The sequence below is a fragment of the Notechis scutatus genome, chromosome Z (genome assembly GCF_049901735.1).
Source record: "Notechis scutatus isolate UNSWTSFEM ecotype Mainland chromosome Z, rNotScu1.2, whole genome shotgun sequence".
Classification (NCBI taxonomy): Eukaryota; Metazoa; Chordata; class Lepidosauria; order Squamata; family Elapidae; genus Notechis; species Notechis scutatus.
Genome location: NC_142025.1, coordinates 106,956,197 through 106,980,824, shown reverse-complemented (window position 1 = coordinate 106,980,824; position 24,628 = coordinate 106,956,197). Strand labels below are relative to the sequence as shown.

Sequence of the window (24,628 nt, the reverse complement as noted above, 5' to 3'; positions counted from 1 at the left end):
TTTTATTTTCAGATGATGTAAAAACCTCAAGTGAAGAAGAGAACATGAACATTCACTGACACAATTTAAGATAGAATGGCTTGTACAGCTAGACATATGAATGAAGTGGCAAAGAAAATGGACTAGAAATGGGAAAAATATTGCATGATTTATATTAAAACAAATATATTCATTTTCCAACATGCAAACAACGTTTAACCTTCTGAAATATGCAATTTGTTAAAAATTTCCAGGACCTTTAAAATGTGTACATAAATCTCCCCAGGATTTTAGAGTTGATATAAAAATGTATTTTGAATCATTGTGCAATGGCACTGTGTCCTTAATGCAGTTAGATAAATTTCCTTTTCATTCTCTACTCAGTGAAAATTCCACTGTAGAATTCAATAATTTCTTTTATAAATTTTTAGGAAGACTCTGAGGTCCGCAAACTGAGTGATTTGGAGATCACAAATAGTTAGAGGACCTTGATTATCCCTCCTTTGTTCATAATTGTAAGAAACAGAGCAATTCAAACCTCCACCCCTTTCTTTCTATCTTCCTTCTCCAGATAAAACCTAGGATTTCCTTTAAGGAAAATATAAATCTGGGTGGTGGAAGGAATGGTGGCAGACTAAAGAAGAAGATATAGATTGAATGAGAAAATTAGCATGTCTGTCTCTGCATTTCCTGTAATGTTTCTCCCATCAGTATTCTTCAGACACAACTCCCATCAATTCCAATTAGTATGCTGCCTGACAAGTTACAATGCAACATATCTACTGAATATTATTAAATTGAGGAAAGTAGGATTAAATTATTGGTAGCATCTGTGTAGAATTTCCATCCTGATATCTAATGCTCAAATATTTGAAGGTTTAATGAAAAACAGAACAGTCTGAACAGAAAACTTTTGATGTCCATATGTATAAAGTGAACTTTTTTCCCCCTCAATGATGCACAAATATTTAACTTTCAATTAAGTTGCAAAGAACCTTCAATCAGAACCTTCAATCAGTTGAAGATGTGGGAAACAGCTATTGCACTTACCTGAGTGAAATATTTGCTGAGAGTTTTCTTTTCCTCTTGCTTTCAATTTCAATGGTTTCACACCCCAGTGGAAAATGTAATCAAAGCAGGCCTGATCTCAGGAGATCAGAAAATTTCTGGAAGAGGGTGTAGCTAAGAACAATGCATCCAGACAATGTTGTTTTGTTCCAGAAACATACATGAATTTATCATTGTAAAATTCCTGCTTGATTGCCCTACTTTAAAAAACTGTCTTTTAATCCAACGTTTAAAAAAATAACAAAACATCAAAGATGGAAAATCAATTCCTAAATATATGTTGAGACCCCAACTTTAAATTTGATTAGAATACTTCACTCCTATATTCACTAAGAATAATGCTTACATTTCTAATTTTGCATGTGTGTATTTGGGAGTATGGGAAGAGGAGAGAGGGAAATGGATAAAAATCTAACTCATTTTCTTCCTTAATTTATCCCTTAGTCTTTGATGCTACAAATTTATAAAATGAATCTAGAAATCTATCTGCTGTTTTGTATAGATTCTTACTTTTAAACTGCTGTATTGATTTTAGTTCCTAATAATTTGAAGACACTTATTTTATACACTGGTTCACTGTATATGTTCACTTCATCTGTGATATCTAATTGCTTCCTTTGGGGCAAATGATGTCAAACCCAATCATACAAATCTATTGAGGAGATGCAAAATGCATTTTAAGAATCACATTTGCATTTATTTTCTTTTATTCTTGTGCTTCCAAATATGTTGAATGGGAAGGATAAAAACTAAGAATTTGCTAATAGTTCTGAATTTTTTTATTTCCCAACATATATTTTTTATATTCTTGTTATAGATTCCTTTTTTTACATAATTGACACTAAGCATAATTCTTCTGGAAATCCTAAAATAAAATTCTATAAGATTCTTTAATTAGCTGATTCATTTGTTAATGAATTTATGAATTTATATTTTATCATTAGGTCTATAGTCAATGTTTTGCAGGAATCATATGATTTTGATGTTGTGCTGTATCCTGACCTTCACTGCAGATATAAATTATTGACTTAGAAGTTAGTCTCTATTCCATCAAATATATTTATTCCACACTATGGAATTTCAAAAGAGGTAGTTATATCTGGACCAAATAGGTCAAATAGTAAATGCTTGAGTTGACTAAAATTCCAAGATAGGGTTAAAGGTAAATAAAAAGATTTTAATTCTGAAAAAAAAAAAAAGACAAACTATAGAGCAAAGCAATTTAAAGAGAACTACTTTATCTGAAGGATAGTTCGTCACCTATTTTAAATTGGAAATAATTCATCTCATAATATACACTTTTCATAAGCAAATGGTTTATACTAAAAGTTGATTATTAGAACTGACCTATCATGTGTAGCTCACCCAGTTCAGAATGCTTGGTGTTCCACACAGATGAAATGTAAAACCCTGGAAGGATACAATAAAATGTTTCTCCCTATGGTCCCCTCCATTTTATGAAAGAATCTCATCCTTTTGGTCTATTTGAAATTTACCCTGTTAAGGCTACTAACATAAAAATTACCTTTAAGCCTTCCAAAGTTTGAACTGAACATGTTCATTTACACTCCTACACACATGTGTACCATTTTATTATTATATGTATTGCAAAGTAGATTCCATGTTATTTATTTGTTTATTTGTTTTAATTCTGTCTTTATTATTTTTATGAATAACTTAAGAGGAAACAGCTAATACTTCCTCTTCCTAGTTAATCTATATTAATTAAAATATAAAATGCATAATATATAATGCTTCCTTTTACAACTTTCCTATTAACTATAAGTTTTCTTTTTAGATTCAGAATGACAAATAGACCATGAAGGGAAATCATAAATAGGAAGATTGTACTTAATGTAGAGTTTTTAGCACTGAATATTTTATCTCAGAGTATGCAGACAATCTGTAAGTATGTTAAGTTTATTTGTAATGAAGCACTTTCCCTTATCTAAATATTGGACAGATCTTTATATGGTATGTCTTACCTTTCAATGTGCAGAATTTTTTTAGGCAGTTATCTATGCAAAGATTTGGAGGGATGTCTGCAAATGCTGTTCTATCATTAAACTGTGTAACTTCATATTCCTGGAGGACTTACTGAAATATTACTTTCCCAAGATTTGTTGAAGTATTGATAATATTTAGTGTACAAAAGGTATATTACATATGTGTAGTGTGTTTGTCCTAATATAGAGCCTATATACTGCCAAGCAGTCATTTGTAAGAAAACATTCAAATAAAAAAAAAGTTACAAGCAAGTCAAAGAAACTGCCTGCTTGCTAAGGTCTTTAATTCTCTGTTTAATTTTGTCCTGAGGTCCTTCCTCACCCAGCATACCTAAAACTTGGTGGTTTAGTCCTCATTAAGCCTGGTCAGGTGAAATTTATTCCTTCCATGGAGAAGTATAACAATCTAGGAAGAAGAACTGAGCCAGAGTTACCTTTCCAAAGACATGCTTAAACCATCATAAAGTCAATAGACTCTGACAGAGACACAGACAAGCTATTGAAAAATTTCAACAATATGTATGTATGTATGTATGTATGTATATATATTCTTAAGTTTTCATGGGTACTTACATGTATGGTATTCAGCTTTGTTCGGGTATTTTCCCACGTCATTATAGTTGTGCTTTTAAAGTTGTAGCAACGTTTTGGCAGAGTTTCATCTGCCATCATCAGGCTTCTGTATTGTGTTCATCTGAAAAAATAACCGAACAAAGCTGAATACCATACATGTAAGTACCCATGAAAACTTAAGAAAACAAATATATATATATATATATATATATATATATATATATATATATATATATATATATATATATATATATGGATCTTTGGTTATTCGGGTTTTCTCCCGCGTAAGATTCAAAGTATCTAGGCAACGTTTCGGCGAGGTCCCACTCGCCATCTTCAAATATATATATATATATATATATATATATATATATATATATATATATATATATATATATATATATATATATATGTCTCACCTGTGCCCACGAGGTGAGACATCCAAGTTTCCAAAGGATTATAAACAAGCAGACAAGATCAGTAACGACAGGGTTAAATTCCTTTGGCTGGAGAAGTTCTTGGCAGTCTCCCACAAGCTGCCTGCCAAGTCCGATAATGAAGCAAGAACATAAATCACAGGCAAACGCCACACACAGAATTTGTCGAAGCTTCTATCCCAAATTAACAAATTGTCCCGAACGAGAATCCAGAGCTAACATGCCCCCTTTTATTCCCTGAGGGGCGTGTCAGTCTCTCATCTCAGTCCCTGATTTGTCCTTTCCTTCTACGTTGCATCTCATGGCTATGCCTGCGTCTTTGCCTCGCATCAAACCAACATTCCTCAGTTTGATCCTCAGCCAGAGGCTCCGCTACGCTCTCCTGATTATCTGCCGACACCTGAGGCACAACCAGGGAGGAAGGTCCTGGGGAGGAAGGCAATTCCAAATCCTCCAGCAAAGCAGGCTCAAACCTCAGAGCCAAAACCTCCTCTTCCTCATGGCTCAAGTCTGTGTCCTCCAGCAAAGCAGGCTCAAACCTCAAGTCCAAATCCTCCTCTTCCTCATTGCTCAAGTCTGTGTCTTCTAACAGAGCAGGCTCAAACCTCCGAGTCTATATATAGAAGATGAGACACGACCACAGACCAGAAGCCGCACTGCAGCTGCATCACTACCCACTTCAAACCCCTCTGAGCCATACATGAAGCGAACTGACCCCCACCATGAAGATGCAGCATGACCACGAACTCGAAGCCAAACAGCAAGATCACAGCTCACCAGCTCAAATCCCCCAGCAACTAAGACCAACCTGAGCACAACCAAGCCCCCACCTGAACAGAACACACCTCCAGCCAATCAGAACATGGCCAACCCCCCAACCAATCAGAACACAGCCAAAACCCCAACCAATGAGAACACACCCCCACCCAATCAGAACACAGCCAAGCCCCCACCCAATCAAGTCACACCCCACTAGCAGTTAAAAGGAAGAAGCAGCTGCAAGCTCACATCACTCTGAGAAGCACAGAGCTGAAGACAGAAGCCTGAAGATGATGAATGAGACTTCATCGAAAAGTTGCCTAGATACTTCCAATCTTACGTGGGAGAAAACCCGAATAACCAAAGATCCATATATATATATATATATATATATATATATATATATATATATATATATATATATATATATATATGTGTGTGTGTGTGTGTGTGTGTGTGTGTGTGTGTGTGTGTGTGTGTGTGTGTGTGTGTATGTATATGTATATGTATACGTATACGTATATATGTATGTATGTATGTATATGTATATGTATATGTATATGTATATGTATATGTATATGTATATGTATATATATATGGTATTCAGCTTTGTTCGGGTATTTTCCCATGTCATTATAGTTGTGTTTTTAAAGTTGTAGCAACGTTTCGGCAGAATCTCATCTGCCGTCATCAGGCTTCTGTATTGTGTTCATCTGACTCACCGCCTGCTCCACCACATACATCGGACAAACTAACAGAAGAATAAGTGCATGCATTGAAGAACACAAGAACTCAATCAAAAAAGAAGAACCGACCTCTTCCCTGGTCCAACACCTCAAAGCCACAGGACATGAGATTGACTTTAAAAATACCAGAACTATTGCCAAAACCGAACACTTCAACAACAGAATAATCAGAGAAGCCATAGAGATAGAAATATGCCCACACAGCATGAATAAACGAGATGACACCTCCCACCTACCAGCCATTTGGAAACCCGCCCTCACGAACAGACGATTACCTAACATGAAGAATGACACCAGACCCACACCCACGAGGGCCACACAAGATGCTACCACCACACTTCCATGTAGAAAGCAGACTCACACCCACACAGAAGATGAGACATGACCACGGACCAGAAGCCGCACTGCAGCTACAACACTACCCGCTTCAAACCCCTCTGATCCATACATGAAGCGAACTGACACCCACCATGAAGATGCGGCACAACCACGAACGCAAAGCCAAACAGCAGGATCACAGCTCACCAGCTCAAATCCCCCAGCAACTAAGACTAACCTGAGCACAACCAAGCCCCCACCTGAACAGAACACACCTCCAGCCAATCAGAACACGGCCAACCCCACAACCAATCAGAACACAGCCAAACCCCAACCAATCAGAACACACCCCCACCCAATCAGAACACAGCCAAGCCCCCACCCAATCAAGTCACACCCCCACTAGCAGTTAAAAGGAAGAAGAAGCTGCAAGCTCACATTACTCTGAGAAGCACAGAGCCGAAGACACAAGCCTGAAGATGATGAATGAGACTTCGTCGAAACGTTGCCTAGATACTTCCAATCTTACACAGGAGAAAACCCAAATAACCAAAGATCCACATACAAATACCCACGAGAATATATATAAACACAAACACATATACACACAAACAGATTTATTTGCTAATATGGCAACAAAATAAATATGTTTCATTTCTTCTCTCAGAGATCAGTGTGAAATCAGAAGGATCAGAGGGAAAACAACAGGACTCTAGAACAATGGCAACTGAGGAAATATTTATCTTTCTTAAGTCCTCAGAATCAGAGTACATACTAGTATTTCATTGTGAATAAATAACTTGCCATGTGCCATATTTTCCACTGCACATCACAAGTGGAAGAATTGTCCATATACTCCTGACAGATTTGAAAGATAACTCTATTAACCAATGTTAATAGAAATATGTCAAATATACATTTAAGTACTTTTTAATTTTTAGTGGAGCAAATATTCACCTTTCTATTCCACAGAGATTTCATGAAAGGATATTGAATATATTTCAGTGATAAAATAATTTGAGATATTTAATATTAGGAGAATCTTTCCCTCAGTGGGTAGGCAGAACTTTTATTTTAGCTTCTTCCTCTTTTCAAAATAAAGACTATGATGTTTTCAAATAGCACTAAACATATAGTGACAGAATGAAAGATTCAACATACATTCAACAGTACAACAAAATATCTGGCATTATACACAGGAACATCTCCACAGTGTATGCACTATACTCACCCATGTCCAGATAGGAGATTCTAAAGAAAGGCGTGGAGAATGATCCTGTGAGTCTTCCGTATCCAGATAGGCAAGCAGGTACTGACCAATCAACTAAATATCATAGTAGTACACAAAGACCAAAAGACATTGGTGGTGATAGATGTAGAGGTGCCAAGTGACAGAAAAAAGGAGTATGAAAAGCTCAAAAAGTTCCGAAGCCTGGAATTGGAAGTAGAGAAGATGTGGAATGTAAAAGCCAAAATGGTTCCAATGATCAGGGCTTTGACTCAGCTGAAAGAGTAGCTCCAACAGATCCCAGAAACAATATTAGAGCTCTCTGTTCAGAAGAGAGCTAAGATATTACCAGCACCCTGAAACTCCTGGGCCTTTCGTGGAGGACCTAAGGTTAGGAAGATATAGAGGAGTGAGAATGGAATATATACACGTATGTGTGTATGTTTTCATGTGTTTCACTTTCTAATAGATTAACAGACAGACTACTTATTCTGCATAGATGAGATGGTTCCCGGTAGTTTGGAGAACTGGTAAAATGGGGCCCTGGCTGGCTCCGCCCCTCTTTGCCCACTTCTCTGCTCCCTGCCTAGTCAGTCCCTATTGCACATGCGCAACATGCCTGCAGCCTGCTTTTGCACACCTGCCAGGCCAGCCATTGCTGCCTGCCTTTTGCTAGCTAGCAAGTCCCCTTCCCTTCCCTTCTTGCTGGGCCAGGAGAGGCTCTCCCAGCAAGAGCAGGTGAGAGAAGCAGCCTCAAGCCAACACGAGCCTCTCCACTGTTCCTTCCAGCTGAGCAGCGCTGATCTGCCTGCTCACAGACAAGACTGTGAGTCAACTAGCCCTTCCACCACTGTCCCCAGGGCTCCCCGAGCCTCGCCCAGCTTACCTAGCTGCCACCACCACTCAGCTGGCTAGCTGGCTTCCCCACTAGCATAGCCCCATCCTGCTGGCAGAGCCAGGCTGGGGCCTACCCAGCTGCCCCTCTGTCCCTGGGCTTGGCTGGGGCCAGAGGTGGTATTCAACTGGTTCGCACCTACTCGGGTGAACCAGTAGTTATTAGGTGTGGGTCATCAAACTGGTGGTGACCCCTGGCTGGCCACGCCCCCAACCCGGTTGCCTGGTTGCTCACTTGCGATCGGTCTCCTAGCTTTCTGTTCCCCACATCCTCTTTCTCCCCGGGGGAAAGGAAGAAAGGCATGGATGCTGCAAGTATCACTTTCCCTGTGTGAGTAAAGTGCCTGGAGTGAGAAAGAGTGAGGTCTGACAGAGGGGGTGGGGGTGAATTGAGCCTTGGAGCACTTTTGCAACGTAAAAGAAATGCATTTTGGAAGCAGGTCCTTAAAAAAACTTCTTCAAGGATACCCCATGGACTCTGCAAGTATTGCTTTCCTCTTGTGAGTTAAAGTGCTGGAGTGAGAAGGAGTACGGTCTGACAGAGGGGATGGGGGAATCCACTCCAGCCTTGGAAAAATTTAAAGGAGCTGCTTCCAAAATGCTTGTCTGTTAAGTGCTCTCTCTCTCTCTCTCTGTGTGTGTGTGTGTGTGTGTGTGAGAGAGAGAGAGAGAGAGAGAGAGAGAGAGAGAGAGAGAGAGAGAGAGAGAGAGAGAAGGAAAAAAAGAAAGAGGAAGGGAGAGAAAGAAAGAAAAAAATAGGAAGAGAGAGAGAGAGATAAAACTCTGTGCTGTTATTTTTAATTGTTCCATTATTTATCATGTGTTAATATTTTACACTGTCCCTACACCTAGAGTGATTTTTCTGCCTTTCTTTTGCCCAGGGCTACCACATATTTTTCAGGGTTTACATGCATTCAATGTCAATAGTCCAGAGCATAAAATACAGATGTGTTTAACAAGAGTTGAAAGGGATCTTGGAGGTCTTCTAGTCCAACCCCCAGCTCAGGCAAGAAAACTGAGGATGCCAAACTCTGAGTAGAAATCCTGGGAAAGGTATCAGAATAATACTTAGAAGGGACCTATACCATTTCAGAGAAATGGCTGTCCAGTCTTTTCTTAAACCTTCCAGTGATTGAGCACCCAGAACTTCTGGAGACAGGCAGTTCCACTGGTTAATTGTTCTCACTGTCAGGAAGTTTCTCCTTAGTTTTAGGTTGCTTCTCTCTGTTCAGTTTCCATCCATTGCTTCTTGTTTGCATTCTGCTTCTTTGGAAAATACTTTGTCCCCCTTTCTTTGTGGCAGCCCCTTAAAAGCCTGTTGCCCATCACACTCTTGAGTAAAACATGTGAGCCATTTCCTCCTTTCAGTGGTCCATGAAAGTTCATCTATAGTATGCAGATAATAAAGTCAAAACAGGTGAACAACATTTTTATAGAACTATAGATAAGTTGAGGCTGGGTGACAAGGAATAGCTGGGAGGGGAGGGGCCAGGTGAGGCACCCCTTAATGTGAGTGACATTGAGTTTGCCATGCCCACCCAGTAACATGACCACCAATCTATGCCCACCCAGTCACATGACCACCAAGCACACCCACCCAGTCACATGACCACTAAGCCACACCCACCCAGTCACATGACCACCAAGCCACGTGGATCAAATAAGCCACGCCCACAGAACCGGTAGTAAAATTTTGAATTCCACCACTGGCTGGGGCCTACCTAGCTTCCCCCCAACCCTGAGCTCAGCTGGCTGGCTAATCTGCCATGCTGTGCTCTCCCAGCTCTCCCTACCACATGACAGTGCTCTGACCTGTAGGGCGGCGGCACACCTGACTGCCTCATGTAAGCATTGCTGCTTCAGGAGCCAGCCAAAGCCAGGGCCACCAGTTCTGCCACTTGCAGAGGTGTTTTGGGAGCTCCGGGGCCAGGGGTGCTCAAAGAGCCACACCGCCACTTACGGGAGCCAGCCAGAGCCAGGTCTGCTGCCTCTTCCACCCTTGGAAGTGTTTTGCAAGGTCCAGGGATGGTGCTCAAAGTGGCGCTGCAGCCACCGCCGCTGCACATGGAGGTACTTTTTTTTCCCTTTTCCTGCCACCCCCTGCTGACTTGAGCTCACCAAATCATTCAGTTTGTCCCAGACCAGGTGTGTGTGTGAGAGAGAGAGAGGGGGAGAGGGGGCAAGAAAGGAAAGAAAAAGCAAGAAAAAAGAGGAAAGGAGAGAAAGAAAGAGAAAAAGAAAGAAAGAGCAAGAAAGAAAGAGGGAGAGAAAGAGAGAGAGAAAGAAAGAGAGGGAGAGAGGAGAAAGTGAATGAGATATATGGCTAGATAGATAAATACATGAAAGGAGGGAGGGAGAGAGAGGGAAAAAGGAGAGGAAGGAAGGACACAAATCCTGGCTTCAAAGACTTCTTTGAAGCAGCACAGCAATCTAGGGCTGGCCTGCTTCAGAAGTCATCTAGGCAGGAGATCTTTATAGAATCATGGAAAAGCAGGGTTAGAAGGGTGTGTGTGTGTGTGTGTGTGTGTGTGTGTGTGTGTGTGTGTGTGTTTCAGGTGGGTTTCCTAGCTTTAGAAGGAGAGAGGATAGGAGGAAGGGACAGAAAGAGGGAGGGGGGAGGGGGAGAGAGAAAGAGAGGGGGTTACAGAAAGAGAGAGAGAAAGAGAGGGAAAGAGAGAGAGGAGAGAGAGAGAGAGAGAGAGAGAGAAGAAGATACAAGAAAGAAAAGAAAGAGAATAGGGAAAGAAAGAAAAAGGGAGAGAGAAAGGAAGTGAAAGGAAGAAAGGGAATGGAAGGAAGGGGCAGAAAGAAAGGGAAAAAAAGAAAGAAAGAAAGAAAGAGGGAGAGGAGAAAGTAAATGAGATATATGGATGGATAGATAAATACATGGAAGGAGGGAGGGAGGGAAGGAGAGAGAGAAAAAAAGAAAGAAGGACATAAACCCTGGCTTCAGAAGACTTTGAAGCAGCACAGCAATCTAGGTCTGGCCTGCAAGGGATCTCGGAGGTCATCTAGTCCAACCCCCTGCTCCAGCAGGAGATCCTTACAGAATCAAAGAATAGCAGGGTTAGAAGAGTGTGTGTGTGTGAATAGCAGGGTTAGAAGAGTGTGTGTGTGTGTGTGTGCGTGTGCGTGGCTGTCAAAACTCCAAAAACAGGCCAAGTATCTCTCTGGAGGTCAGTTGTAAATTAGAACACTTGCTAAGCAACTGGCCACTAAGCGAGGACCTGGTCATTAAGCGAGGACCGCTTAAATTTGGTTCGCCAGTCACATGGCCACATGGCCACGCCCAGTCAGCAAGCTACTCCCACCCCAGTCACATGACCACCAAGCCACACCCACAAATTAGGCCACGCCCACAGAATCGGTTGTTAAGAAATTTGAATCCCACCCCTGCACATACCCCACAAAAGTCAACCACTGCCCTCAAATAATAGCAAACGATTGGCTCTAATTGTCTTTGAGCTCTTCACTTTTGAACACATAAACATGTCCAAGCTGACAGCATTCTAATTAATCTGAACAAAAATCTAATCCCATTAATTTGAACATATTAACAGAAGATCATCTTATGGAAATTTCCCCTGAATTTTGTGATCTGGGAAAGACTGGTAATTCAATAAAGACCAAAATCTTCCTGTTTGTATAGTGCTGATTATTAACCAGTATGGTAGCTTAAACTAAAAAATGGTGCAAAAATGTACCATTTCAAAAAATCATTTTTATGGACAATCAGATATTTATTGTGTGTGTGTGTGTGTGTGTGTGTGTGTGTGTGTGTGTGTGTGTTTTCTTAAGTTTTCGCGGGTACTTACATGTATGGCATTCAGCTTTGTTCGGGTATTTTCCCATGTCATTGTAGTTGTGCTTTTAAAGTTGTAGCAACGTTTCGGCAGAATGTCATCTGCCATCATCAGGCTTCTGTATTGTGTTCGTCTGTGAGTCAGACTATCACAGCCATTTCAGTTTTAAATTTGGAGCAGCCTACTGCTGTGCCAGAATGGTTTTTTCTTCATCCTGATTGGTTGGGAGTCTTGGTCTGTGTTTATTGGTCTTGGAGTTTGCTGTGTTCTGCTTGATTGGTGTTTCTAATATCTTCTGTCTGTTTTGTGGCTCTTTTTGTGTCTTGATTGGCTGGCAACATTGTGTTACTTTATTGGAGGCCTTTAGTGCAGCTTGGCTCCGAGTAAATGGACGGCTATCATTTGTTAGGAAGCTAGGTTTCATCTGGGTGCCTGGTTGGGGTATGTTTGAGCTGGAGGTATCAGGGGGGATCTGTTTGTGCCCAGGTGTTTGCCTGGCTTGTGGTGTGGAGATTTTTTTGCTTGTGAGTGCAGGCTTCCAAATAATTGACAGTCTGGTGGAATCATCTCTTCTATTCATGCTTTCAGGTCTTTTTTCAATCTCTATGGCTTCTCTGATGATTCTGTGGCTGGGGTTTTCTATAGTGGCTAGGGTTTTGGTGCCATTGAAGTTGATGCTATGACCTGTGGCTTTCATGTGTTGGACTAGTGAGGAAGTGTGTTCCAGCTTTTTTACTGCATTTTTGTGTTCATCCAGGCGGGTACTTATTCTTCTATTGGTCTGTCCAATGTATGTGGCTGGACATGATGCACAGGGGACTTTGTATATGCCCTGGTTTTCCAGGTCAATTTTATCTTTGGGGTTTCTAAGGCTGCTATTTTTCTGTCTGTTTTGAAGGCAGTCTTGATGTGATGCCTGTGTAGTATCTTAGTGATTTTGTCTGTGGTACCTCTTATGTAGGGCAAGACAGCTGTTCCATAGGTCTGTTCATCTTCTAGGTCGCCATTATGTCTCAGTGTGTTTTTGTGGATCAAGCCGGTGATTTTGCTTTTGTGGAAGCCGTTGGCTGTCAGTACTTTAGTCAGGGTGCATAGTTCAGTCTTTATGTGTGTCTTGTCTGCCAGGCGTTTGGTTCTGGTGATTAGTGTTTTGGCCACGGAGTTTATCTGTGCTGGGTGGTGGTGGGATTGGGCATTGAGGTAGTGGTTGGTGTGTGTTTTCTTCTGGTATATGGTGTGTCCTAGTGTGCCATCTGTTTTTTTGTAGATTAGTACATCTAGGAATGGTAGTTGTTTGTTTCCGTTTCCATGGTGAACTTGATTTTGGGGTGTGTGCTGTTTAGGTGTGTTAGGAAATTGTTTAGGTTTTCTTTTCCATGGGGCCAAATCACGAATGTGTCATCGATGTATCTTAACCATAGTTGGGTTTGTGGGTGGCATTAGCCAGGGCTCTGGATTCGAATTCTTCCATGAACAGGTTTGCAATGACGGGTGACAGTGGTGATCCCATAGGGGTTCCTTCAATTTGCTTGTATCTTTGTCCTTTGTATATGAAATATGTGTTGGTTAAGCAGTGTTCTGTTAGTTCCATGAGGTGTTTAGCTGGTTGGTATTTATTTTTGATGAATTCAAGGGTTTCTTTTATCGGGACTTGAGTGAATAGTGAAACCACGTCGAAACTTACAAGCAGATCTTCTTGCTCCACGTGTAGATCTTTGATCATTTCCAAGAAGTGGTATGAGTTTTGTACATGTGAAGCTGCTGTTTCAGCATGGGGCTATAGCTGTTTTGCTAAGTGTTTCGCTAGGTTTTGTAGTGGTGCTCCTCTGGTGCTGACTATGGGTCTGAGAGGTATGCCTTCTTTGTGTATTTTTGGGAGGCCGTATAGTTTGGGGCATCTGGAAGATTTTTCTCTTGGGATGATTGTCTGTTGGATCTCTTTGCTCATGTAGCTGGTTATAATTTTCTTCTTGGTTAATTTTTCCAGATATGTGGTTGGGTCCGTGTTTATGGGTTTGTATGTGGAGTCTTGGAGTAGGTCTGTCAATTTTGTTTCATAGTCTTTTCTATCCATTACTACTGTGGCATTCCCTTTGTCTGCTGGAAGTATGATTATGCTGCTATCTTTTTTTAGGGCTTGCAGCGCTTTTAGTTCTTCTTTCTGTAAGTTGCTTTTGGGTGGTTTGCTTGTGCATAGGATGTTAGTAACTTGGTGTCTTATTCTATCAGCTTCATCTGTATTTAATTTAGTTAGGCTGGATTCTACTGCACATATGATGGATTCTGTGGGGATTTTTGGGGGTGCTATAGCATAATTGAATCCTTTGGTTAGGACATCTGTTTCTGTTTTGGTGAGTTCTCTGTTGGAAACATTATATACTAATAGTTTCAGGTGTTGTTGTGAGTTGTTGGGGGCTTTCTTGTCATGTTCTAATTTCTTTAGTTTCTTCAAGAGTTTGTCATTTTTGTAAGTGGTTTCAGTTTCAGCTCTCCAAGTTGTAAGTTGTTTTATCTTGTCCCAAAGTAGAGGGTGGATTTTGCTGCTCAATTCCAGGTGTAGTGCTAGCAAATCTTTGTTTAACTGATCCAATTGGAATCTCTTTCTGTGGAGCTCGTTCCTGAGTAGAGCCATTTCAGTTCTTTTCAGGATACGTTTAGTAGCTGCTGTGCTGTGATGAAATGTTAATTTGAAGCAGGTTGGTGTTGCATTATTGTCTCTGCAGCTGCGTAGAAATTTGAGGTCACATAGTATTCCTGCTCTTTTAACTTCCAGCTTCTCATAGGTTTTGGTCTGGCTGTTTATTTCCTTCCCGTAGAGGTCTGATATTTGTTTTCTTAAGTTTTTGCGGGTACTTACATGTATGGTATTCAGCTTTGTTCGGGTATTTTCCCACATAATTATAGTTGTGCTTTTAAAGTTGTAGCAACATTTCGGCAGAATCTCATCTGCCATCATCAGGCTTCTGGTTGTGTTCATCTGGTTGTGACAAACACAACCAGAAGCCTGATGATGGCAGATGAGATTCTGCATTAAAACGTTGTTACAATTTTAAGCACAACTATAATGATGTGGGAAAATACCCGAACAAAGCTGAATACGATAGATAGATAGATAGATAGATAGATAGATAGATAGATAGATAGATAGATAGATAGATATGGTATTCAGCTTTGTTCGGGTATTTTCCCACGTCATTATAGTTGTGCTTTTAAAGTTGTAGCAACAATTCGGCAGAATCTCATCTGCCATCATCAGGCTTCTGTATTGTGTTCGTCTGTGAGTCAGACTTTTACAGTTGTTTCAGTTTTAAATTTGGGGCTAGGCTACTGCTTTGCCAGAATGGTTTTTTCTTCATCCTGATTGGTTAGGAGTCTTGGTCTGTGTTTATTGGTCTTGGAGTTTGCTGTGTTCTGCTTGATTGGTGTTTCTAATATCTTCTGTCTGTTTTGTGGCTTTTTTTGTGTCTTGATTGGCTGGCAACATTGTGTTCCTGTATTGGAGGCTTTTAGTGCAGCTTGGCTCCGAGTAAATGGACGGCTATCATTTGTTAGGAAGCTAGGTTTCATCTGGGTGCCTGGTTGGGGTGTGTTTGAGCTGGAGGTATCAGGGGGATCTGTTTGTGCCCAGGTGTTTGCCTGGCTAGTGGTGTGGAGATTTTTTTTGTTTGTAAGTGCAGGTTTCCAAATAATTGACAGTCTGGTGGAATCATCTCTTCTATTCATGCTTTCAGGTCTTTTTTCAATCTCTATGGCTTCTCTGATAATTCTGTGGCTGGGGTTTTCTATAGTGATTAGGGTTTTGGTGCCATTGAAGTTGATGCTATGACCTGTGGCTTTCACGTGTTGGACTAGTGAGGAAGTGTGTTCCAACTTTTTTACTGCATTTTTGTGTTCATCCAGGCGGGTACTTATTCTTCTATTGGTCTGTCCAATGTATGTGGCCGGGCATGATGCACAGGGGACTTCATATTGGCCACAGAATTATTAAAGCTGAATACCATATATGTATGTATGTATATATAAACATACACATACCTACATATACATACATACATACATACATATACATACATATGTGTGTGTATGTGTGTCTATATATATATATATATATATATATATATATATATATATATATATATATATATATATATATATATATATATATATATATATACACACATATACATACATACATACATACATACATACATATGTGTATGTGTGTGTGAGTGTGTGTGTGTATGCAGTTTATGCATCTGAAATAAATAAATGTTTAGACAAATGTTTAAATCACTAATCCTATTAATCCAGGTTTTATCTTATGCTAAAGTAATAAACAAAAGAAAGAAAAAATAAATTAAAATATTGAGGAGAGCCAAGGCAGCCATAATGTTTGAAAAGCAAGAATGAATGTCAACAATTATTTTTTAATTCAGTCAGAGGAAATGTTTGCACCACACATAGTTCACACCTCAGAAAAGGAAAAACACAGGACAGATCTAACTGCTTGCCTCCAAGGCAATGAAAAAAAGAGTTCAGTGCCAGGTGTCACTGGTTAAAGTGGCAGAGTAGCTTGGCCAAAAATCCTATATGATAAGGCAGAGAATTCTGAGCCCATCTTGGAAAGTAGGAACCATAGCTGAGGGTGGGAATACTTCAATGAATTTAAACCAAGATCCAGTTATATCTGTTCACCTATACCAAATAACAATATTTGGGTAAAAAATTCCAATATGTTTCATTTATTTTTCTGCTCAATAACAACAGACTGGTCAACCTGTTTAATAACAAAACAGTTTAGATTTTACATATCTATGGTTTGTAGCCCATTAGCTTTTTGATAAATACCTTCACTTGCCTGTTTTTTAGGCTGTAGATAAGGGGGATTATCATGGGTGTTGAAATACCATATTGAATAGAGAAGAGTTCATCAACAATAATTGAAGAGGCTGTGCTAGGCCTCATATACCTAAAACATCCAGTGCTATAATACAAAGCCACAACCATAAGGTGAGCACTACAGGTAGAGAAAGTTTTTCTTTTTGCTTCTGCAGAGTTCAGCTTCAGGATAGTTGAGATGATATAGATATATGAAAGTACAATAATAATTAATGAACTACCTGCAAAGATACTTCCTGTCATGAAGAATGCCAGTTTATTGAAAAAAGTTTCTGAACAGGAAAGTGCAAGAAGATTTGGAAATTCACAACTGAAATGCTTGATAATATTTGGTCCACAGAAACTTAACCTCAAAATAGGTAAAACATTTATTGTAGAACATAAGAAACTAACTGCCCATGCACCAGCAGCCTACAAAATGCTTTGTTCATAATTTGCACATAATGGAGGGGCTTGCAAATGGTAGCATATCGATTGCTGCAAGAATGTAATGTTCAGTGGTCCCCATTAGAAAGACAAAGAATGTTTGACTAAAGCAAGCAGAATATATAATAGTCTGGCCTGCATAGAACATGACTAGCAACTTTGGAACAGTAACAGAAGAAAAATCAAGGAAAGCCAGGTGTTCTCGAAAAAATACATAGGCCTTTGAAAATGAATTGTAACTACTACAATCATCATATTTCCCACCAGGGTCATATTTCCCACCAAAGTTATGGCGTATATAAGGAAAAATACCAGGAAGAGGAAAATATTTCCATACAGATTGTACAAAAATCCTAAAAGAATAAAGGAAGTCACAGTGATGCTCTGATTTTCCATTTCCATACTGTGTGGGAACTTCAAAAGAGAGAAAAAGAAAGATCAATTAACAACTTTATATTTTATAAGGATATAGAATTTGGCTGATGGCCTTTTCTAAGAAAAAGAAATTAATATAAAAAACAAAAATAGAACTATAAATTAAAGATAATGCTAATAAATTTGAAAGAATGTCACCTGAATTTAGGTGGACATCTTTTATTTAAATTAATAAGAGCCAGTATGGTATATTGAGTAAGCCACAAAGCTAGAAACCAGGAGACTGTGAATTCCAGTCCTACCTTAGGCATGGGTTATTTTAAGCCAATCTTTCTCAGCCCACAAAATTAAGCCTGAGTGACAAGCTGTTTGGTCAATTCTTGCCACAACAATGGATCATGTCCAGATTGAACCTGCAGGAACACACTAGGAAGGAAATAAAAATAATTTAAAGACAAGTACACACGTATAAAGATGAAAATGAATCTGTCATTATTCCATTTTTTTTTCAATTTTAGATCTATTATAGGATAATCATTTAACAAAATTAAGCCTAACTATAAAGTCATAAAAAAGAAAATAAGGAAAATAAGGGGGAGGGAGATCTTGAATATTTGAAAATGAATGTGAAAACTAAACTTCATTAGCTAGTCAATACTATGCCAAAGATTTGGCATACTTATCACAATATACATGTCTTAATTTCCTCAACTAGTTCTCTGATCTTCTAGAAAGAGTTCCCACCTTTCCAAGTAGCACATTAACTAAAATTAAGAAAAGTTCCACAGTAAACAGGTAATGCAAACTCAAAGACTCAATTTTCCCAGCAGAATTGTACATGTTTTGTTTGGAATACCTCACTCTAGGATCAAAATTGAAATGATTTTTTCAGATGAGAGGAGAAGAAAAATCTGTTTTGTTTTCTTATGAAATTCACTCCTTACTCCCTTGCTTCTCATTTTATATAAAACAGTGTAGAATAAATTCTGATGCTTTCTATAGATTTGTAGTTTTGAATTGTTGTACATGTTCTTAGTTGTGAAAAACCTATAGATGAACAATTTATATATTAATATGTATTTAGTATCCAAGTTATTTTATTGCTTCCTTGGTGATATGATGTTAAATCTAATTATACATATCTTCTCAGGAGACAGACACTATCCATATGCAGGACTTACATTTGAATTTTATCTTCTCCACTTTTCTCTTTCCTGTTGCCCAAGGTGTAGAGTTTTAAAGTTGAAAATTTCCTAATTAGTCTCTTGAGCTTATTAATTACCACATGAGAAGTAAGAAAAATTGCACTGTTGAAATAATGATGGTTTGTTTGTTTAGACTCCATTGTAAAGTCTGGCCTTGTCAATTTCTTCTTTATTGCTTTTCTCTGAGAATTTGAAGGAACTCTATCTCATTTGGGTCTTTTCTCCCTTGTCAATAATTTCATGAATAGAGGGACTTCCGGTTTGCAGGGCTTTGGCGGCGGCAGGAATCCACGATCGTGCGCGGTTTCTGCTTGCGCTCGCCCCTGGAGTGCCCCGATCCAGCCGGATTCAGGGCTATAGTTACCCCGTAGAGGTAACTGAAGATAGGGGAGATCCAGCAGGGGTCAGGAGGAATCGCAACCCCCCTTCTCAGCCGGCTTAACTCCCTTTTCTGAAAGCGGTGGAGCAGCGGTCAGAAATGGCTGCCACAAAGAAGCTCTCATCTGGAAAAGAATGTGCAGGAGGAAGCTGAGAAAGTGAAAGTTTTTGGCTGACCAGGATAACAAGCAACATTTAAAATATCCTGGAATTTAAAGTTCATCAAAAATACATTGCTCCTAAAGAAGATCTGGAAGCAGCGAATGAAAGTGAAAAGGAAAGGTTTTTTTTCTCACTCTCCTTCCTTACGATGACAGCAGATGAATGAGAAATTGGAAAAACCCGCTTTGGCATCAGCAGGTAATTAAACTGGAAAATTAAAGCCAAGGGGACAATAAAGATTTCTGAACATTGGAAAAAACAACAACTTTTTTTTGCTGTAAGTGGGAAGGGAGAGGAAAAGAATTAAGATTAAGATTTTGCTGGAGGAGGCTGCTTGGAGTTTACAAGACTAGAGCTAAATTGTAACAAGACTTCTAAAAGATACATTTTAATTGGAACTTTGCAATTGTAACCCCAGGAAGAGAAAGTGTAAAAAGAAGGAAGTGTTAAACAAAACAGTCTGTGTGTATTTGGATTGCTTGGTGACTTTGGGACCTTTGGAAACTATTATTTGAAAGACTAAAAACATTTGGGTTGTTTAAAAAAATTTCTACAATGGCATTACTTGTCGATGAACTGAAAATGGAATTCAAAAAGTATAAAGAAGAGGAACAAGAAAGGAAGGGCTCTTTTGGCTCCGTTTTTCATTTCTTAGAAATGGTGATTTCTACTTATGAGAAATTACAAGAACAAGAAGATTGGGATGAAGAAGAAGCCATCTTTAATGAACAAGCAACTCTAGCTGGGGAAGAAAAGGGAAAGGGGGGAAAGAGAATGGAGAAATTTAGATTTAAAAAAACAACCAAAAAAGGGAAAAATAAGGTCAAAAGTCGATACAATGTCAGAAAGCAACAGAAAAGAGGAATACAGAAGAGGGTGGAGATCAAGAGACAAAGGGGTTAAAAGGCTAGACTGGAGAAGCAAAGAGCGAAAAAAGGGAAGAGAAGCTACAAATGTTTGAAACAAGATGTAAAGAAACAGGATTTATTTAGAGATAATGGGTAAAAATATAACTAAAAAAGAGATTCTGCAAAAGTACATAAGACTATATTGTTGTATTTATATTTGAAATAATGTTAGAAAATTGGAACTATATATGATTATAAAATGGGATTAAATATTTAATGTAATTTAGTGAATTTTTTTTGAATAAAATAAATGAAATGAAATATGAGAGAATTGCACTAAGAAGTAATGGGAACATTTTATTTTCAAAATACTTTAAAATATAAGTGAAACGGGGAGGAAGTAATTAAGCAATATTTATAAGGGTTCCCATAGAAGCATGATAGAAGCATTCCTTTGAAAAGGAATGTGTAAAATGTTTAAGACTTAAATGCATATTAATTTTAATGATAGTTTAATTGCTATGGATTATTGTTTTAATTATATTATAAACTTATAATTTTTTCTTATTTTAAAATATAGTATGTAGCTTTAGAATGTACTATGCAGAATCCGAATGAAAATTATGTATTATTTTAAGTGTTAAATTTAGGGAAAAGATATAAAGGCGTCATACTCCAATCAGTGATTACAGGAGAAATTTTGTGTTAATGAGAAAATATAATAGACAGCTGAAACAGAACAGATAAAGGATATAAGTATAATGATTTAAATTGAGATGAAATAAATAAAACAGAATTAAGAGAGTGAAAAGAGGGGAGAAGCTATATAGAAAATGTAGAATGGTAAATAAGATATGAAATGGTATATAAAAATGAGCATGAATTTGAATTTATGTCTATACAAAAAGATGTAACCCGGGACTAAGCCGCTTTCCAAAAAGATGTTTTATGTTTTCATGTTTTGTGTTTTGTTTGTGTATGTTTGTTTATTGGAAATAATAAAATTCTTTAAAAAATAATAATTTCATGAATAGATTGAACAAAAATGATTCAAAGCAAACTATCCACTTTCATGATGTTTTGTTTTAGGTATTTGGTTATGCATCTAATTTTACATTAAGATATGAATGCAGACAAATTTCTTTGGAGATCCCTCTGTTACTCTCTCAGTTAAAATACTGCTTATTTTTTTCTTTGTCTCTCATATTTTGCAGAACACTATCATGTCAACTGGGAAGACATGTACTACACTAGATTCAGACTATTATTTGCTATCAGCTCACAACTTCATCTCTTCCACCAGGGGTGTCAAACTCAAGGCCATGGGTCAGATCTGGCCTACAGGATGTTTAGATATAGCTACAAGGCTGGCCTGGAAACAGCAAAGGTCTGGCCTGTGGTGCCTCTGGCAGTGAAAATGAAGCTTGGGGGGTGGGGGGCACACATGTTCCTCCAAGCTCCATTTTGCTGACAGAGGGCTTGAGGAGGCCATCATGGCCAAAACCTCTATTTTTACTGGCAGAGGGCTATCAAAACAAACCAACAGTTTCTTCTTTTGCATTTGAGCATCCAAGAAGGGACAGGAAAGGAGAAAGGGAAAAAGACAAAAAAGAAAGAAAGAAAGAAAGAAAGAAAGAAAGAAAGAAAGAAAGAAAGAAAGAAAGAAAGAAAGAAAGAAAGAAAGAAAGAAAGAAAGAAAGATGAGACGAGAGTAAGGAAGGAAAAATACAGAAAGAGGTGAAGCAAGAAGAAAAGAGAATGAAGAGGTAAGGAAAAAAGAGAAAAAGAAGGAAGGAGGGAGGGAGGGAAGGAAGGAATTTCATGTTTTAATGATAAAATATACTAAAATTACCATCATAGTTATCAATATAGTCACCATTATTACCATCACCACTACCATCAACACCATCACCATACAAGGACCAACAAAATGAATAACCATTTTATTCTGAAAATATTTTATTTTTATTTACATGGGAAATCAACATTTTGTATTCTATTAGTTTTTTGGCAGATATATTACTTCAAATTTTAAAACAATTGATTCAGCAAGTTCAAATACTATATTGCATAGATAATATTCATCCACAGTGACTAAAGAAGGTGAGGTGGACCTAGATATGTAAAGCAGGCAGTGTTGCATAAGAAAAACACAATATATGATGGAAAAATAAGAGAACTTTCCTCTTTCCTTGTTTTCCTTTGAGGTTATTTTGAGATACTATATATTATGAGGCTTTGGACAAAGAGTTGACAAATAATATAAAATAATATAAAAAGACCATAGAACTGTTAAGCATTAATGGTTATCTGTTCAGGATAATTTTTATGCATGATAAGGCAAGAATAAATGAAAATTCAGGAATAGAATAGAATAGAATAGAATAGAATAGAATAGAATAGAATAGAATAGAATAGAATAGAATAGAATAGAATAGAATAGAATAGAATAGAATACCAAACTGACTTTATTTTGCTTGGACTTTCCAGTGATCCTCCATACAGAACTGGCTCTTCTTGATCTTTTCAATTATTTTTCTCATCACAGTGTCAGGAAATATCATAATCATTCCGATAATCAGAATACACCCTTCTCTCTCAGTATCCATGTACTATTTTTTATCTCATTTGTCCGTTGTTGATATGTGTTACTCAACTAATATTGTTCCTAAAATGTTAATGAATTTTCTTATGAAGCAAAATACTATTTCCTTCACATTCTGCATTTTATAAATGTTCTGTACCCTTCTACTGGGTGCTACAGAGATTTTCCTATTGTCAGCAATGGCATATGATAGATACGCTGCTGTGTGTCACCCACTTCACTACATAATGATCATGAATAAAGCCATATGCACTTACTTACTTAGAGCATGGCTAATAGGCTTGCTATCTGCAACAATAAACACAGTGCCCTTTTTTAAGTTACCGTATTTGCCGGCGTATAAGACGACTGGGCGTATAAGACGAGCCCCCAACATTTCCACTCAAAATATAGAGTTTGTTATATACTCGCCGTATAAGACGACCCCCACTTGGAGGCATGTTTTCAGGGCAAAAAGTCATACGCCGGCAAATACGCTAAGTTGTAACACTTGGGGTATTCTGGATATAATTCTTGATTGACACCCCCGCCCCTTTCCCCCAAACTTACAAAGCCACCAAAATGCTTTAGAGAGGCAGCTTCGCCTTTCTCAGGCTGGCACTCAATTCCTCTCCCTTTCTTTGTGACACCATTGAGCGATCTGCTTTTTCAGGGAAAATAAATAAATAAAATAAAACTGGACGAAAAACAGTCGAGTTGTTTCTTAATATCTTTCCACCTCCCCAACCAATTTGTCTCCAAGGGTGCACCACACTGATTGCGACATTAATTATTTCAGAGAGAGGGGGGAGAAATCTTTGCTTCCTACTGTGGCTTTTTCCTGCGCATCGTTTTTTCCCTTGGCTTTGTGGTTGTTACTTCTTACAGGGAGGGATAATGAAATACCCACGCTGGGAGAAAGCGGAAAGGATGTCTATTTTCCTGCTCACTAACTTTCCAGAAAGCATCTAATTCCTACCCGAGACTTGCCAAAAGTCCAGTTCATTCATTTGCTACCTTTCTCCAATGAGATCCAGATCTGTTTCCACAACGCGCTTAGGATCTTATCTTATTATCTTATTATTATCTTATTAGCCTTGCTCGGTCCGTCCAAGAGAGAAGAAGGCAGACGGTTTTGCGCTCAGGGAGAAAGGAAAAGAGCCTCTCGCTCACGCTGCACACTGCCCCCCCCTCCACCCCAGCAACGCTTAGGAAAAGAGTTACACAAGCATCCTTTCCAGAAGTGAATGGGGGGGGAGGATTCGGAGCAAAGGCTGAAACCGGGAAGAGAAAAATTCCCAAAGAAAATCGCACGAGCAGCATCCCATTCCTGGGAGAAAAACAAAAAAACAAAAAAACACGAACTCTTCCCGAAGCACAAAAGCAAGGATGGCGCTTTCTCAGCTTTGAGCTGCGTCGCTGCTCTCCCACCCCCTCCACTCGTCCCCACGTGCGGCGAAGTTTCTGCCACTGGGGGGGTGGAGGGGATGGAAGGAGGTGAGGGATGGGGGAAAAGCCTGGAGCCTGCCTGTCCGCTCGCACGAGCGGAGTGGGTGGGTGGGGGAGGAGGAGGAAGAGAGACTCCGGCTGGGCTTGAAGGGGCTTCGCAAGTTGCGGAGCTCCGCCCCGTCGCTCTTGCACCGAGTGACAACAACGTATTTGCCGGCGTATAAGACGACCTTTGTTATATACTCGCCGTATAAGACGACCCCCCACTTGGAGGCATGTTTTTCAGGGCAAAAAAGTTGTCTTATACGCCGGCAAATACGGTACACTTCTGTGGCCTCCATGAAATTAATCACTTCGGCTGTGAGCTTCCACCATTATTGAAAGCATCATGTTCTGACATTCTAAGTAATGTGATCCTTTTGCATGCATGCACACATATACATACACAAACACATACATATATAAATACTTTTATTCATATTTTTCTTTGA

General features: G+C 38.9%; 2 pseudogenes; one reads left to right on the top strand and one right to left on the bottom strand.

The window, feature by feature from the left end:
- Positions 1-16,623: 16,623 nt before the first annotated feature.
- LOC113424038 (olfactory receptor 5AN6-like) lies at positions 16,624-17,218 on the bottom strand (annotated as a pseudogene).
- A 5,335-nt stretch (positions 17,219-22,553) lies between these two features.
- On the top strand, positions 22,554-24,628 carry LOC148129074 (olfactory receptor 5M5-like; annotated as a pseudogene).